Below are 15,438 nucleotides of genomic sequence, written 5' to 3'. Positions count from 1 at the left end.
ATTTCCTGTTAATACGTGGCTTGAAACAATTCTTCCTTGGACACTTATAAACTTGAATCAGCTAAGTAGAGTTTCCTACAAAGTCAGATATGGAAAATTGCCAAAATGACATTCCTTTGGTAGAGTTTCTAAGAAATTATAGTTCCAGGAGTAAAATTATGGTACCAGACACTCCGCAAATTTGTTGAATGAATGAGTTAATAAATAAACTGAACGGACAAAATACTTGGGTAGAGGGTAGGTTTTTGGAAATTATTCACCATTCAGTAATTATTTATTGAGTGTCTATTATGTGCTATGACTAATATTATAGTGTCACTGAGGGCAAAGTTCAGCAGCTAGCCACCAATGTTTATTTAAGGCCTTTTCCAAAGTGCAGGCTATTAAGTTCTGCTATGCACCCTGTTTTCTCCCTTATAAAACAGAGGGTTTAACTGGTGATTTTTTATGGTCCCTTCCACTTTCCACTTTCTATCGTTGTATGATTCTCAATATTATTTTAATAAAGTTCTAAATTTTAGAATAGTTTTAGATGTACTGAAAAAAATGCTAATATATAGAAATTTCCCATATACGCTATACCCCACAGTCTCTATTATTTAACATTTTGCATTAGTGTGGTGTGTTTGTTACAATTAGTCAATATTAATACATTATTATTAATTAAAATCCATACTTTATTCATTTTTTTTCTTAGTTTTACCTAATATCCTATTCTAGGATCCCCTCCAGGACACCACATAATATTTACTTGTCCTGTCTACTTAGGCTTCTGGCTGTGATGGTTTCTTAATCTCTTCTTGTTTTTTGATTATCTTGACAAGTTTTTTTTTTTTTTCCGAGTAATCTCTATATCCTACGTGGGGCTTGAGTTCACGACCCAGAGATTAAGAGTTACAAGCTCTATTGACAGCCAGCCACACACCCCTGATCTTGACAAGTTTTGAGGAGTACTGGTTAGGTGTTTTACAGAATATTCCTCAAACGAGATTTGTCTAGTATTTATTATATGATTAAATTTGGGTTATACATTTTTGGGAAGAAGACCACAAAGTTAAAGTGCCATTTTCATCACATCATATGAAGGGTACATACTGTGAATGTGACTTATCACTGTTGATAGTAGCTTTGGTCATCTGGCTGGGGTAGTGTTTGCTGGGTTCCTCTACTGTAAAGTTATTCTTGTCCTCCCCCTCTCCATACTGCACTCTTTGGAAGAAAGTCATATGTGCATGCAGCCTACACTTAAGGAGTGGGGAGTTATGTTCCATCTCCCTGAGGACAGAGTATCTACGTAGATTTTTTGAAATTCCTCTGTACATGAGATTTCTCTATTCTCCCTCATTTATTTATTTATTCATTTATTTGTTTATTTATCCCAGTATGGACTCATGGATATTTATTTTATACTTTTGATTATAATCCAGTATTACTTTTAGAAAGTGTTTTGTTGCTCTAATTGTTCCAGCTTTGGCCACTGGGAGCTCTTTCAACTATATCCTGTGTCCTTTTGATATATACCCTTGTCAGGTGTTTGGGTTTTATTGTTTTTTTCTTTTTTTTGCCCCAACATTTATGTTCTGCTACTCCAAGGTGCTCTAGGCTGATCTTGTATATTTCCTGTCCTAGTCTCAGAATCAACTATTTCTCCAAAAAGCCCTGGTTTCTTTTAAGAGAGAATGGATTAGAAACCAAGTCTAGTTACTAGGTAGGCTCAATGCTACTGGTTTGTCATAACTTCTAGACCCTGCCAGCTCACAGAGCAAGGAAATATATATACTTTTTCCTTGTGTATACTAATCTATATATGTACACATATCTATACAAATTTCTCTATATAACTATTTTATCTGTATCAAGCTAAACATGAGTTTATACTGATGTCTCCAACTTGAATCCATTACTGCATGAAATGTTCTAACCTCCTCCCTTTGATTATCTGTAACCTCCTCCTACCCAGACAGTGAGAAGCCTGTCCTTTACCATCTGCCATTTATTCAGTTGTTAAATTACAGTATGCATGTATAGCAGTATCAGAATTATCAATCTGTATCCTGTGATAAATAATTTTATCAAGTAGAGTACAGTACTTGTGTATAGTATCTTTCTTTTTCAAGATTTTATTTATTTGTCAGAGAGAGAGAGAATAAGAAGGTGGGGAACAGCAGGTAGAGGGAGAAGCAGGCTCCCTGCTGAGCAAGGAGCTCAACATGGGACTTGATCCCAGGAGACTGGGATCATGACCTGAGCCGAAGGCAGACGCTTAACCGACAGCCACGGAGGGGTCGCTGTGTAGTGTCTTTTTGTCTTCAGTCTTATAGATTCTACTTCCAAAGTTACTTAGGTCAGCACCTTTCCCTCCACCACACCCTTCAGTGAGGGTGTTTTTTTGTTTTTTTTTACATGTTAAATATAGTTAGATTGTGTTTTCACATTCTGCATTCCATCCTGGGGACCCCAGCCTCTTAATATTTTTATTTGCATGCTGTGCTATAAAGGCCTATGATGCTATATCCATGGCATCATGTATCCATCATTATTACATTACAATACAGAATAGTCTCACTGCCCCAAATTATCTCCTGTGCCTCATCTACTTGGCCTTTCCCTTGCTCGGAACTCCAGCCAACCATTGATCTTTTTACCATTTCTAGTTTTACCTTTTCCAGACTCTTACATAATTGGAGTCATATAGTATGTAGACTGTAGAGACTGGTTTCTTTCACTTAGCAATATGTATTGAAGAGCTATCCTCATATATTTATGGTTTGATAGTTGATTTCTTTTTAACACTGAATCATATTCCATTATATAGATATGCCACAGTTTGCTTATCCTTTTGTCTGTTAAAGAACATCTTAGTGGGGCACTTGGGTGGCTCAGTGGGTTAAAGCCTCTGCCTTCGGCTCGGGTCATGATCCCAGGGTCCTGGAATCGAGCCCCACGTTGGGCTCTCTGCTCTGCGGGGAGCCTGCTTCCTCCTCTCTCTCTCTGCCTGCCTCTCTGCCTACTTGTGATCCATGTCAAATAAACAAATAAACTCTAAAAAAAAAAGAATGTCTTAGTTACTTATAGCTTTTGCAATTGTGAATAAAGGTGCTATACATATTTATGAGCAGTTTTTGTTTGGACATGAATTTTGAAATAAGTTGATCAATATCTTTTTGATTTTTTTTTTCAGTTTGTTGGTTTGTAATCATCTAGCTTTTATATGGCTTCTCAAATATAGTTATTTATTTGTTTATTTATTTACTTAATAAGATTTTATTTATTTATTCGACAGAGGGAGAGAGAAAGAGCATAAGCACAGGGAGTGGAAGAAGGAGAAACAGGTTCCCCACTGAGCACGGAGCCCAATGCGGGACTTGATCTCAGGACCCCGGGATTATGACCTGAGCTGAAAGCAGTCACTTAACCAACTGAGCCACCTAGATGCCTCTCAAATATAGTTATTTAAAAAATAATGAACAGTTGCACATAAAAAATCTGTTCAGAATCAGGTACCATCTTTTATAAAAATATAAATAATGAACCCATAAATATTTTATGGAATAAGAGAACTTTAAATATAGGGCAATTTAGAAATATTACATTTAATGCTTTTTAGAATATGAGCAGACCTGTGGTCTACCAAAGCCATTTCTTTCATATTACAAACAGGAAATTTATAGGTGTTGAATTAGCTGCAAAATGTTCCTTTTATTGCTCCCTCACTAACAAAACATGTTGAGAATTACATGTTTGGAAATCCAAATACAGGCCTTTGCAACTTGAAGTAATAAATACAACACCATATTAGATAAGTAAACCCAGCTTCCTTTTTGTGTGTGCATGTCAGATAGGATACATGAAGTACCAAGAAATAGTAAGCAATGGAAATATTTTCCCTGGACATTTCATTTTTAACACATGATATGTTTTACATACAGCATATTCCTATTAAAACATAACTGTGGTTCTATAGGATATGGGTATACATTAGAGTGGGAAACAAGTATGTTCACTAGAAGTTTAAAACATGGTAGCAGTTCTACCAAAGGAAAAGGAAAAGAAGTCTTCTGTAACACTGTCTTCTATGAAATTGCAAGTTAGTCTTTGCCTTTAATACTAGTATTCAAAGGTTGTTCCTTCTTTGTGGATGCATTAACAAAAATTGCCCCCACATTGTTACCACCTTACAGAATTTTCACTGTATTTTCCCACAGTATCCAAGTGGCTTATGCTGATTGGTCCAGTCAAGCTCGAGTATTAAATATCCTGGCATCAAGGAAGCTTTAACAGGAAGCTTTTGTGTATTTAGTTACCCGACATAAAATATTTGAAAAACTGGAGAAGACCAAGTACCAGTGAGAATGAGGGGCTTACGAATATACTAGTTCACTGGGTGGCTCAGTGGGTTGAGCCTCTGCCTTCAGCTCAGGTCATGATCTCAGGGTCCTGGGATCGAGCCCGTATTGGGCTCTCTGCTCAGCAGGGAGCCTGCTCCCCCCCTCTCTCTCTGCCTACTTGTGATCTCTCTCTCTCTCTCTGTCAAATAAATAAATAAAATCTTAAAAATATATATACTCGTTCAATACATGACTTTTTTAGTATCAGAAAATTGATGATTCTAAAGCCATGTTGGCAAATGCTGGCATTCCCTGACCTAAAAGGTTCTGGGATTTCTCTGTTAGGAGCTTGACTCACTGAGAGTTGAGGACTGATTTACCAAGAAGCCTGGAGGATTTGAGGGCTTTAGTTTAGTGGAAGGAATTTAAGAGAGAATTCATGGGAGTCTGATTCTCTCTGAAGCAGAACATACCTTATGATGTATCACATGGGAGCTTCTGTAGATTAACATGCACCCTTTAATGTACAAAAACTAAAACAGGGAAAAATCTCTTTCATTTTCTCTTCCCCATGTAACGGGGCCCTTCAGATGCCTAATTACCTTCAACTTCCTAGAATCTCTTTCTACCCTTTGTTCCCATTAAAATTTATAAGTGACAGGCTCATATACTCCCATATTTTAGCTACCTCTCAAATAGGGCCAAACTATTTACAACCAATAGTTTTTAAGTGTTCCAACTTCCCAGAAACATTCACAGTGATTTGAAACTTTGTTCCTTTGTTTGTTTAGGTGGAAAAGCAGCAAGACAGAATAAGACTTTTATTCCCTGGATCTTCTTTAATAGTTCCCTGAATACTCTTAATTATGCCAATATGAGGTAAATCGATATATATGTCTCAGAGGAAAGGAAAATACAGAGATTATTCTTCCCAGTATCCCCCTGATATGCTAAATTAAACTTAACTAAAGCCAAAGATCCTCCAGGAAGAAATGGATTAAGAACCTATTCCCTGTCCTTTGGAGATTAGAACTTTCTGAAGGGCTGAAAAAACCCTGACAGAGATCCCCTGGTAGCAAGACCCCTTGAAGTTCCCCCAAGAAGAAATAAGGAATCTGGCATAGTGACTTAGTTAGGCTTAACACCAGGCTCCAGAGGTTTGTGGGGACAGCGTGTTCTAGATACAGAGTGTAGCTGTGGTTAGAAACCCAATTATGCCTGGCCACTTTGGCAAAGCTGTCATGTTTGGGGAACAGTGGCTGATTCTGTGAGTGTAAAACCAGTAAGCTGTCATTTTGGGAGTCCGTGTCCTCAGTGCCACTCTGCTGCCTGCGCAGGGTTCTACAGCTGAAAGGACATCCTTATAAGCAAGTTTTTAATAATGACACAGTGTAGAAGTGATGAAAATCAGAACTTTAAATGGACTGATTAGTTCTTTCCACGTGGAACTTTGAAATAATACAGCTCCTTTTGGACTAGGTAACTTCCCAGGGTTCCTGGACAGTTTGAGGAACAGTGAGTCCTTGAGAGAGGGAGATACGGAATCACGTACAATAAGGAGGAATGGAGGTTTAAGCAAGTAATTAGAAAAATAAAGAAGATGCCCCGTTTTGCAATCCAAACTGGGGGAGGTCATGCAGATTATATGTAATGTTAGTTTATTGTGAATTTCCAAGAGATTAAGTGTTTGTCAAATTTATTTACCCACCAAATATTTTTTTCTCTAAAGTAAGCAACTTGAGGGACTAGATCCCAAGGAACACTTGGAAAATGCATCTCAAATGGTAGAATTTTAGATACTAAAAGGAGCAACACACCTGGGACAAGGACCTCTTCCTGGCACCCACTCAAATGATTGTTAACTGTGACAGACTGAGTTCCACAGTTCTGTGATGCTAATGACAGTATTCTAGTAACTCTAATTCAAGGAGGGCAGAGTGCACAGGGAGAGGGTGCCGAAAAGAGATCATAGCTTTCTCCTTGATTCCATCTGCCCTTTGCCTTTGTATAATGACCGTCGCCGGCAATCTCTTGTTGGCTCCATGAGTAAGGATTTTTGTTTTATTGTGTTAAGTATCCTCAGAGCCTAGAGCTCTGCTTGGCACCATGTAAGTGTTTAATAGCTATCTGTTGAATGAAGGAACTTCTGGCCTTCACTGCACTGGCGAAGTTATTAAAAACTTAACATGGCTGGGACACCTAGGTGGCTCAGTCAGTTAAGCATCTACCTTTGCCTCAGATCATGATTCCAGGGTCCTGGGATCTAGTCCCACATCGGGCTCCCTGCTCAGTGGGGAGCCTGCTTTTCCCTCTCCCTGTTGCTCCCCCTGCTTGTGCTCTCTCTCTCTCTCTCTGACAGATAAATAAATAAAATCTTAAAAAAAAAACTAAACTAAAAAACAAAAACAAAAAAACTTAACATGGCCTTTTTTTCTTTTTTCTTTTCTTTCTTTTTTTGTCTTTCTTGTGTGTGTGTGTGTGTGTGTGTGTGTGTGTGTGTGTGTGTGTGTGTAGTTTATACCTTGCAGCTGCAGAGCAGATCCTTCTGAAAATTCAGGAGTATGAGAAGAGTAATAACTGGGAAATCTTGGCTAGGTTTGGTAGGCTCAATTCTCTGAAACAAATGGAAAATAACATTTCATTTAAAAATCAATTGAAACCCACATTTGCCCAAGTCGAACCAACCATTTCAAACTCCACCAGCTGAATCACTATTCCCCAGCTCCACTCTGTGCCCAATCTAAGGACAAGTGTAACATATTTAACAATTGTAAGTTGTATAAATAAAGTGAATTCAATAAATCGGTATATAGGTAAAACATTAAAAATATTTCCTTTCTGCTCTCTAAATTATCATTAAACTACTTACCATGTGGTATAAGTCAAAATGGTCATCAAATCATTCTAATGATTTCTTAAGTCATTATTTTTTAGAAATTACTTGTGTAGTCTTATGTTTAATAAGCAATCACGAAACTAAATGTTGCCTGTCTCTAAGCTACGGTTTTACAGAGGAAACTGCACCAAACTCTTTCATTGACTTCCTCATGAAATTGATGGTGGTTGGTTCTGGCACCAGGCACTTGCTGCAGTGTGAGGGTGACTAGGTGGGCTGTCCATTATGTTCTAGAGCCTATACCGGGGGGCCTTTGCTTCTGCCCCCGCCTACAAAACTGCTCCTAGCAGGCCTGTCCCACACTCCTGCCAAACCTTGGTCCCTCCTGGGCAGCAGGCAGGGGCTAGATTCCTCCCAGCTACCATCTTGGTCTGCTCAAAACTCATGCCCCACTGTCTAGATGCACTAATCCCTTTACCCCCTACTTAGCGGCCATCGGATGATGTCATTCAGTAATATACAGTCTAATTTAAGCTACTTACCAACCATTAGGTCAGTATTTCTATATTTTAACCTGTAAGAATGCTATGCCAGTGTGTATTAGTTGAATTATCAGCCATGACCCAGTTTCTTCCTAGTAGTTCAGAAAATCTCAGTCTTCTCCCAAATATGTTGTTCTTGCCAATGCTCTATCTCTGAGCTAATGCTGGAAAAAATCCCCTTCATTGCCTGAGTTGCCCAAGGTTACCAAACTAAGGCTGCCTCACTCTCTTGGTGATTTACTCCTATTACAACTCAGAGTCTCTGGATAACTATATCAGAAAACAACCTGAGCCTCATACCACCCTCAGTTTGCTTTGCCTCCCATAGCTCGCCATTTTTTAGATTAAGCTTGTACATTTCTTTTCTGTTTTATTGAGATATAACTGACGTACATCACTGTATAAGTTTAAGATGTATAGGATAATGACTTATATTTATTGTAAAAGGTTTACTACAATAAAAGGTTTATGTGCATTACTTCATATAGATTAAAAAAAAGAAAAAAACATTTTCATTGTGATGAGAACTCTTAGGGTCTACTCTCTTAACAACCTTCAAATATATCACACAGCAGCATATAGTAATCATGTACCTTACATTCCCAGTACTTATTTATCTTGTAATTGAAAGTTTGTCCCTTTTGACCACCTTTATCCAGTTCTTTCCCCCCATAGCCCCCATCTCTGGTAACCACAAGTCTGATCTCTTTTTCTATGAGTTTGGTGTTTTATTTCTTTTTTAAGATTCCACATGTAAGTGAAATCATACAGTATTTGCCTTTATCTGTCCAACCTATTTCACTTAGCATAATGCCTTCAAGTTCCATCTATGTAGTCACATGTGGCAGGATTTCTTTCCTTTTTTTAATGGATGAATATTCAATTGTATATATACATATACCACAGCTTCTTTATCCCTTCATCTGCCTATAGACATGTTGTTTCTGTGTCTTGGCTATTGTAAATACTACTGGTATGAATATGGGGGTGCGATATCTCTTTACCATACTGTTTTCCTTTCCTTCCCATATATTCCCTGAAGTGGAATTGCTGGATCACAGGGTAGTCCTATTTTTATGGAATGAAAAGTAGAAGCTTGCCCATTTTTTAATTGGATAATTTGCTTTTGTTATTGTATTTTGCTGTTGCATGAGTTCTTTATGAGTTGCATGAGTTCTTTATATATTTTAGATATTAGCCCCTTATCAACTATATGATTACAAATATTTTCCCCTTTCTATAGGTTATTAATCATTTCTTTTGTTGTGCAGTCTGTAGATGTTGACACTCATTTTGTCCTAGATAATTTCTCCCCAATAGCTTGAGAAGTTAGGTAGAGATCTTTGATCCCCAGTGGTTTAGGAGAATTGTTCTCAACATGGCTGGGCCTCAGAAGCAGTTAGTTGTGTGGGACCAAGGCATGAAGACTGAAAATTCCATAGGTCAGTTGGCTCTGCATCCAGGGTTGGAAACCCTTAGCTTAAGGGGTCTGTTTTGGCTCCAAAGCAAGTACTCACTTTTCCCCTCCATTCATTAGGCCCACTGCCAGATGTACCCTCATGCCTCAACAGGATTAATTCTTAGGAAATTCATAAACAGTTTGGTTACTTTGGGATTCCTGCCACTCTGTGAGCCACTCCTATGAACAGTGATGCACAATTTCCTTTACGGCAATTCCATAAGTTACATTAAAAAAAAAAAAAAAAAGCCCTGACATCACAAGGAAACCACTTTTAGTTGTTCCATTTCCTGGAGCCTACAGCTGGCAAAATGCCTGGGACAAGATGTATTCAATTCTACTCAAAGCAGAGCTGTGTTAGGAGAAACAGATGGCCCACCTAAGGTGAAAAAATTACTTTCTTGGGGGGAAGGCAGGGTGGTTTATTCATCTCTTCCTCTAGGAAAGCAAGTATGTGTGGAGGCAAAATAAACAAAACACATTACAAACACATTCCACAGATGAACAGAATAAATGGCGCTGAACAAGCCTATGGGAGGCATCTTCCTGCCCCTAGGCAGGCTGTAGGAGCTTGTCATATGATTATTAAAGTGCCCCCAGCTCTTGAAAATCATTCTGTCAGAGGAAGTAATAAGAACCAAAACATAATTGAAGAGACAACCCATCATTAACCTTCTCTGAGAGCTGGTAATGAGGGACTGAGAAGACTGAGGATAGTCAAGATGAACCAGAAACTGGTTCAGGAAAATGACTGGATATAAAACAAAGCAGTATAGGTCATCTGCATTTGTTTAGAACAGGGGCAACCACGCAGTGAGAATTTGTTGCTGACCATCTCACATTTTCCAGAGGAGAGGGACCCCTTTCCTGGAGGTTACCAGTGTTCAGATCACTCAGAAAGCACATTCCCTTCAGAAGACTTTTCTACTACCAAGATGAAACACTCCTTAAGTTTATCCAACTCTTTTGTTCTAGATGTTCATTCAACAAGGAACATTCTGATTATGAATTTGGTTTCTCAGTTACCCTAATAATGGGCAGGATTGAGGGAACAAGTTTGGAGGTCACTGGAGAGATTTATTATGCAAGCTGTTAGAAATAAATACATTTGTGTCAATCTTTTGAGGGTTTGGTTAGCATAAGTTAGTTCTGCAACCTAATTTCCTAACAATATGAACAAAATCCACTCTTTGGACCTACACAGCTGAATATCAGACCCCACAACACCAGGATCACTGCCCCCATATTTCCATCCTGTAAACTGTACCCAACCAGCCCTGGGCCACCTTCTGTAATATCTGTGCTTCTCTTTAAATTCAACACAAACTATCCCCAAAAGTCATCTCCTTACTTGTTTCTTTAAAATCAGCAGAAGATAATTCTAAATTATGTTCTCTGTAATGCATTCTAGAGTCTCATAGCCCTGAACCTCAGGAAACAATTCGTATTATATGTGACCATGTAGTTTCACTGAGTACACTGTAACCATAGAATTTTACCAAGTAGCAAACTTCTAGCTTCTTGTGGTCCTTGCTGTCCTCTTCATCTTGAGAGGGTGGGCCAGAGTGAGGCCACATGATGATGTACCCAATGTCCTTCAACCAGCGGGGAGAAAGGAAATGTTACACTACCAAACACAGTTCCTATGCAGACCCCCTCATGTGATCAAATAAAAGGGACATGTAATTGGAAAGGGAACATAATTGGGTTAAATGAAGAAAACAGGGAGTGTTCTCATACAAAAGAGTAAAAGCCAAAGTTTACTTTCTGTCAGTGGTGCTCACTGGAGCTGTGGGAGAGTGCGGCACTTTGCCCATTTCTCTCCATCAGAGAGAATGTGTGCTTCTATGACTTGTCCTGGCATTCTCATCCCCAACTCTTATAAAAGTGGAACACCAACACTTCATGTACTCTTGCTTAGTTGCCTCCCTCCTAGGGAGTAAACAGTTGGCACTGTGCACCCCTTGGTGGATACTGTATACTTGTTTGCTGTCGGGCATTTGTCCGTTGTCTTTTGGTGATAAATTATTTTTGCCCATCTCCAAAATGAGATGAAAGCAGCGATGACCCAACTCTGGAAATCATCTATTAGTCTTACATCCCAGAAATTGCCCTGTGTTCCTTGAAAAGAGCAAACTACTCCCCTTTAAATGCAAAATAGAAATAATAGTGTTGCACATTGATTTCTTCTCCTATACTGGAGAGTTGGCTGAAGGACTAAGGATGACAACTATTGTGAAACTTCTCTCAAAATATTCATTTCATAAATAACATAAGAGATACAGCCACTGGAACTGAGATTTTTAAGGGTTCTGTGAGGTGACAAAATGGGGTTTGCAATTCAGGATGTTTATTGCTCTTGGGGGCTATGGCTAATCTCTTATGAAGCAAAGTTTCAGTTGGGTAGAGATTGAGCAATTAGAACACAGATGCATTGTGTAACTCCTTCTTCCTCTTTATTTACTGTGGATCAGTGAAGATCTTAAGTCTGAAGCTATAGGCCAGCTTCATAGATTTAATTTTTGAGTATCTTGGATCCTGAGAACTCAGCATTTTTTCTAAAAAGTAGCTACAGGTAATCAAGGCTGTGCTGATACTGAATTTATCTGACAGAGTTCACATAAGAACGTCCTAACAGTTTTTTTCTTTAAAGGGAGAGAGAATGGACATTTACTGATTACTTACTCTGTAGCCACACTCTGTAGATTTATTGATAAATCTCAGAGATTGATGCTCTTTCTCTTATAATACAAATGGGATTGAGACTCAGAGAGCTTCAGCAATTTATTGAAGACAATAGAGTAATGTAGAAGATGATTTCTGGCCAATTTTATACAGAAGTACAGTGATTATACTGTAGAGCTGGACATTAAGGTTTAAATCCAGTCTCTCTCACCCCTAAACCACTGCTCTTTTCATGGTACCATGTTGCCACAATTAACATACAAGAAGCTAGAGAATGGCCACAAAATTCATTTGTTCTTTTTTGAATTTTACTGTTTTTTTTTCCAATTTTTTTTTGTGGTAAAATACACATAACATACAATTTACTACCTTACCCTTAACCTTTTTAAGGGTACAGTTCAACGGTATTAAATATAGTCATAATGTGCAACCATCACCACCATCCATCTCCATAACTTTTTTCATCTTATAAAACTGAAGCTTTATTTCCATTGAACAATAACAGCCCATTCCTGCCCCCCTCCCCCCTCCTTGGTAACCATGATTGTACTTTCTGTTTCTATGAATTTGACTAATCCAAAAACCTCACATAAGTGGAATCATCCAGTAACTGTCTTTTTGTGACTGCCTTATTTTGGCATAGTGTCTTCAAAGTTCACACATTTTGTAGTATATTGTAGAATTTCCTTCATTTTTAAAGCTGAATAATATTCCATGTATATACATCCCACATTTTGCTTATCCATTCACTTGTTGATGGACTCTTGGATTTTATCTATTGTGAATAATGCTGCAGGGAACATAGGTATAAAAATATTTCTTTGAGACCCTGCTTTCAATTCTGTTAGGTATATATCTGGAGGTAGACGTGTTGGATCATATGATAAATCTATTTTTAATTTTTGAGGAAACTTTATACTGTTTTCTGTAGTAGCTGTCCCATCTCATATTCCCACCAACAGAGCACAAAGGTTCCAATTTCTCTACATCCTTGCCAGTAGTTGTTTGTTTGTTTGGTTGGTTGGTTCATTGTAGCCACCTTAATGGGTATGAGGTGGTATCTCATTGTGATTTTGATTTGCATTTCCCTAATGATTAGTGATGTTGAACATCTTTTCATGTACTTACTGGACTTTTGTACATCTTTGGAGAAATGTCTATTCAAGTGCTTTGCCAATTTTTGATGGGATTTTTTTTTTTGTGTTGTTGAGTTTTAGGAGTTGAGTTCTAGATATTAATTAAGTTATTAATCAGATAAATTATTTGCAAATATTTCCTTCCATTCTGTGGTTTGCCTTTTTACTCTGTTGATGGTGTCTTTTGATATACAAAGTTGTTTAGTTTTCATGAAATCCAATATGGTATCACATTTAAAAAATCATTGCCAAATCCAATGTTGCGAAGTTTTTGATTATTTTCTCCACAGAGTTTTATTGTTTTACGTCTTACATTTAGGTCTTTAATTCATTTTGAGTTAATTTTTATATATTAATATTAAGTAAGAATCCAACTCCATTCTTTTGCATGTGGATATTCTGTTTCCCCAGCACTATTTGGAAAGTCTGTGCTTTCTGCATTGAAATGGTCTTGGCACCCTTATCAAAACCCAGTTGACTATATATTCAAGGGTTTATTTCTGGACTCTAATCTATTCCGTTGGCATATATATCTGTCTTTCTGATAGTACCACACTCTTTTGATTATTGTAGCTTTGTAGTAAATTTTGAAATCAGGAAGTGTGAGTCCTCCAGTTTGTTCTTCTTTTTCAAGATTGTTTTGGCTATTCAAGGTCTTTTGAGATTCTGTATAAATTTTAGAATGGGTTTTTCTATTTCTGCCCAAAAAAATGTCATTGGGATTTTTTGAGAGCAATCACATTTAATCTGTAGATTGCTTTGACTAGTATTGATATCTTAACAATATTAAGTCTTCCAATCCATGAACATGGGATGTGTTTCCATTTGTCTTCTTTAATTTCAAGAGAGTTTTATATTTTTCATTGTACAAGTCTTTTCCTTCCTTGGTTAGCTTAATTCCAAAGTTTTTTTTTTATTCATTTTCATGCTATTATAAATGGAATTGTTTTTGTAATATTCTGTTTAGTTTGTTCATTGCTACTATATAGAAACAACTAATTTTTTAAAAAAGATTTTATTTATTTGTTTGACAGAGAAAGAGACAATGAGAGAGGGAACACAAGCAGGGGGATTGGGAGAGGGAGAAGCAGGCTTCCTGCCAAGCAGGGAGCCCCGATGTGGGGCTTGATCTAGGACCTTGGAATCAGGACCTGAGCTGAAGGCAGATGCTTAATGACTGAGCCACCCAGGTACCCCACAATGCAACTAATTTTTGTGTGTTGACTTTGCATCCTGCTATTTTGCTGAGTTTATTCATTCTATTATCTTTTTTTTTTAAGGTGTGTATAATCTTTAGGGTTTTCTACATATCAGATCATGTAATCTACAGAGACATTTTTCTTCTTTTCCAACTTAGATGCCATTTACTTATTTTTCTTGCCTAATTGCTCTGACTAGAACTTTCAGTAGTATGCATAGTAGAGGTAGTGATAGTAGGTATTCTAGCCTTTTTTCCTGATTGTAGAGGAACAGCTTTTAATCTTTCACATTGAGTATGATGTTTACTGTGTGTTTCTCATATGTGCTTTTTATTGTGTTGAGGTAGTTTCTTTCTACTTCTAGGTCTTTGGAGGGTTAGGTTTTGTTTTGTTTTTGTTTTTGTTTTTTTTACCATGAAATGGTGTTAAATTTTTGTTAGGTTCTTTTTTGGGGGCATCAGTTGAGATGATCATATCCCCCCACCAACCCTTTATTCTGTTAATGTGATGTATTACACTGACTGGTTTTTTGTTTTTTGTTTTTTGTTTTTTTTTTTTGTATGTTGAGCTATCCTTGCATTCCAGGAATAAATCCCTTTTGGTTATGGTGCATAATCCTGTTAATATACTCTTGAATTTGATTTGCTAGTGTTTTGCTGAGGCCCTTTGAATCAATGTTCACAAGGGATATTAGTCTTTAGTTTTCTTTTAGTGCCTTTGTCTGATTTTGGTATGTGGATAATTCTGGCTTCATAGAATGAATTAAAAAGTGTTTCCTGGGGTGCCTGGGTGGCTCAGTGGGTTAAAGCCTCTGCCTTCAGCTCAGGTCATGATCCCAGAGTCCTGGGATCAAGCCCCATGTCCGGCTCTCTGCTTAGCAGGGAGCCTGCTTCCTTCTCTCTCTCTCTCTCTGCCTGCCTCTCTGCCTACTTGTGATCTCTGTCTGTCAAATAAATAAATAAAATCTTAAAAAAAAAAAATAAGAAGTGTTTGCTTCTCTTCTTTTTTTTGGGAAAAGTTGAAAAAGGATTGGTATTAGCTCTTTAAATGTTTGGTAGAATTCACCAGTAGAGCAATTGAGTCCAGGGCTTCTTTTTGTCAAGAGGTTTTTATTGTTAATTCAATCTCTTTACTAGTTATAGATTTATTCAGATTTTCTATTTCCTTGTGACTTAGTCTTGGTTGGTTTTGCATTTCCAGGAATTTGTTCATTTCATCTAGGTTATCCAATATGTTGGCATACAATCGTTCAT

This window comes from Enhydra lutris, unplaced genomic scaffold (genome assembly GCF_002288905.1).
Source record: "Enhydra lutris kenyoni isolate GAN:26980312 unplaced genomic scaffold, ASM228890v2 scaffoldscaffold3, whole genome shotgun sequence".
Lineage (NCBI taxonomy): Eukaryota > Metazoa > Chordata > Mammalia > Carnivora > Mustelidae > Enhydra > Enhydra lutris.
The sequence above is the reverse complement of the archived record's forward strand: the minus strand, read 5'-3'. Positions refer to the sequence as shown.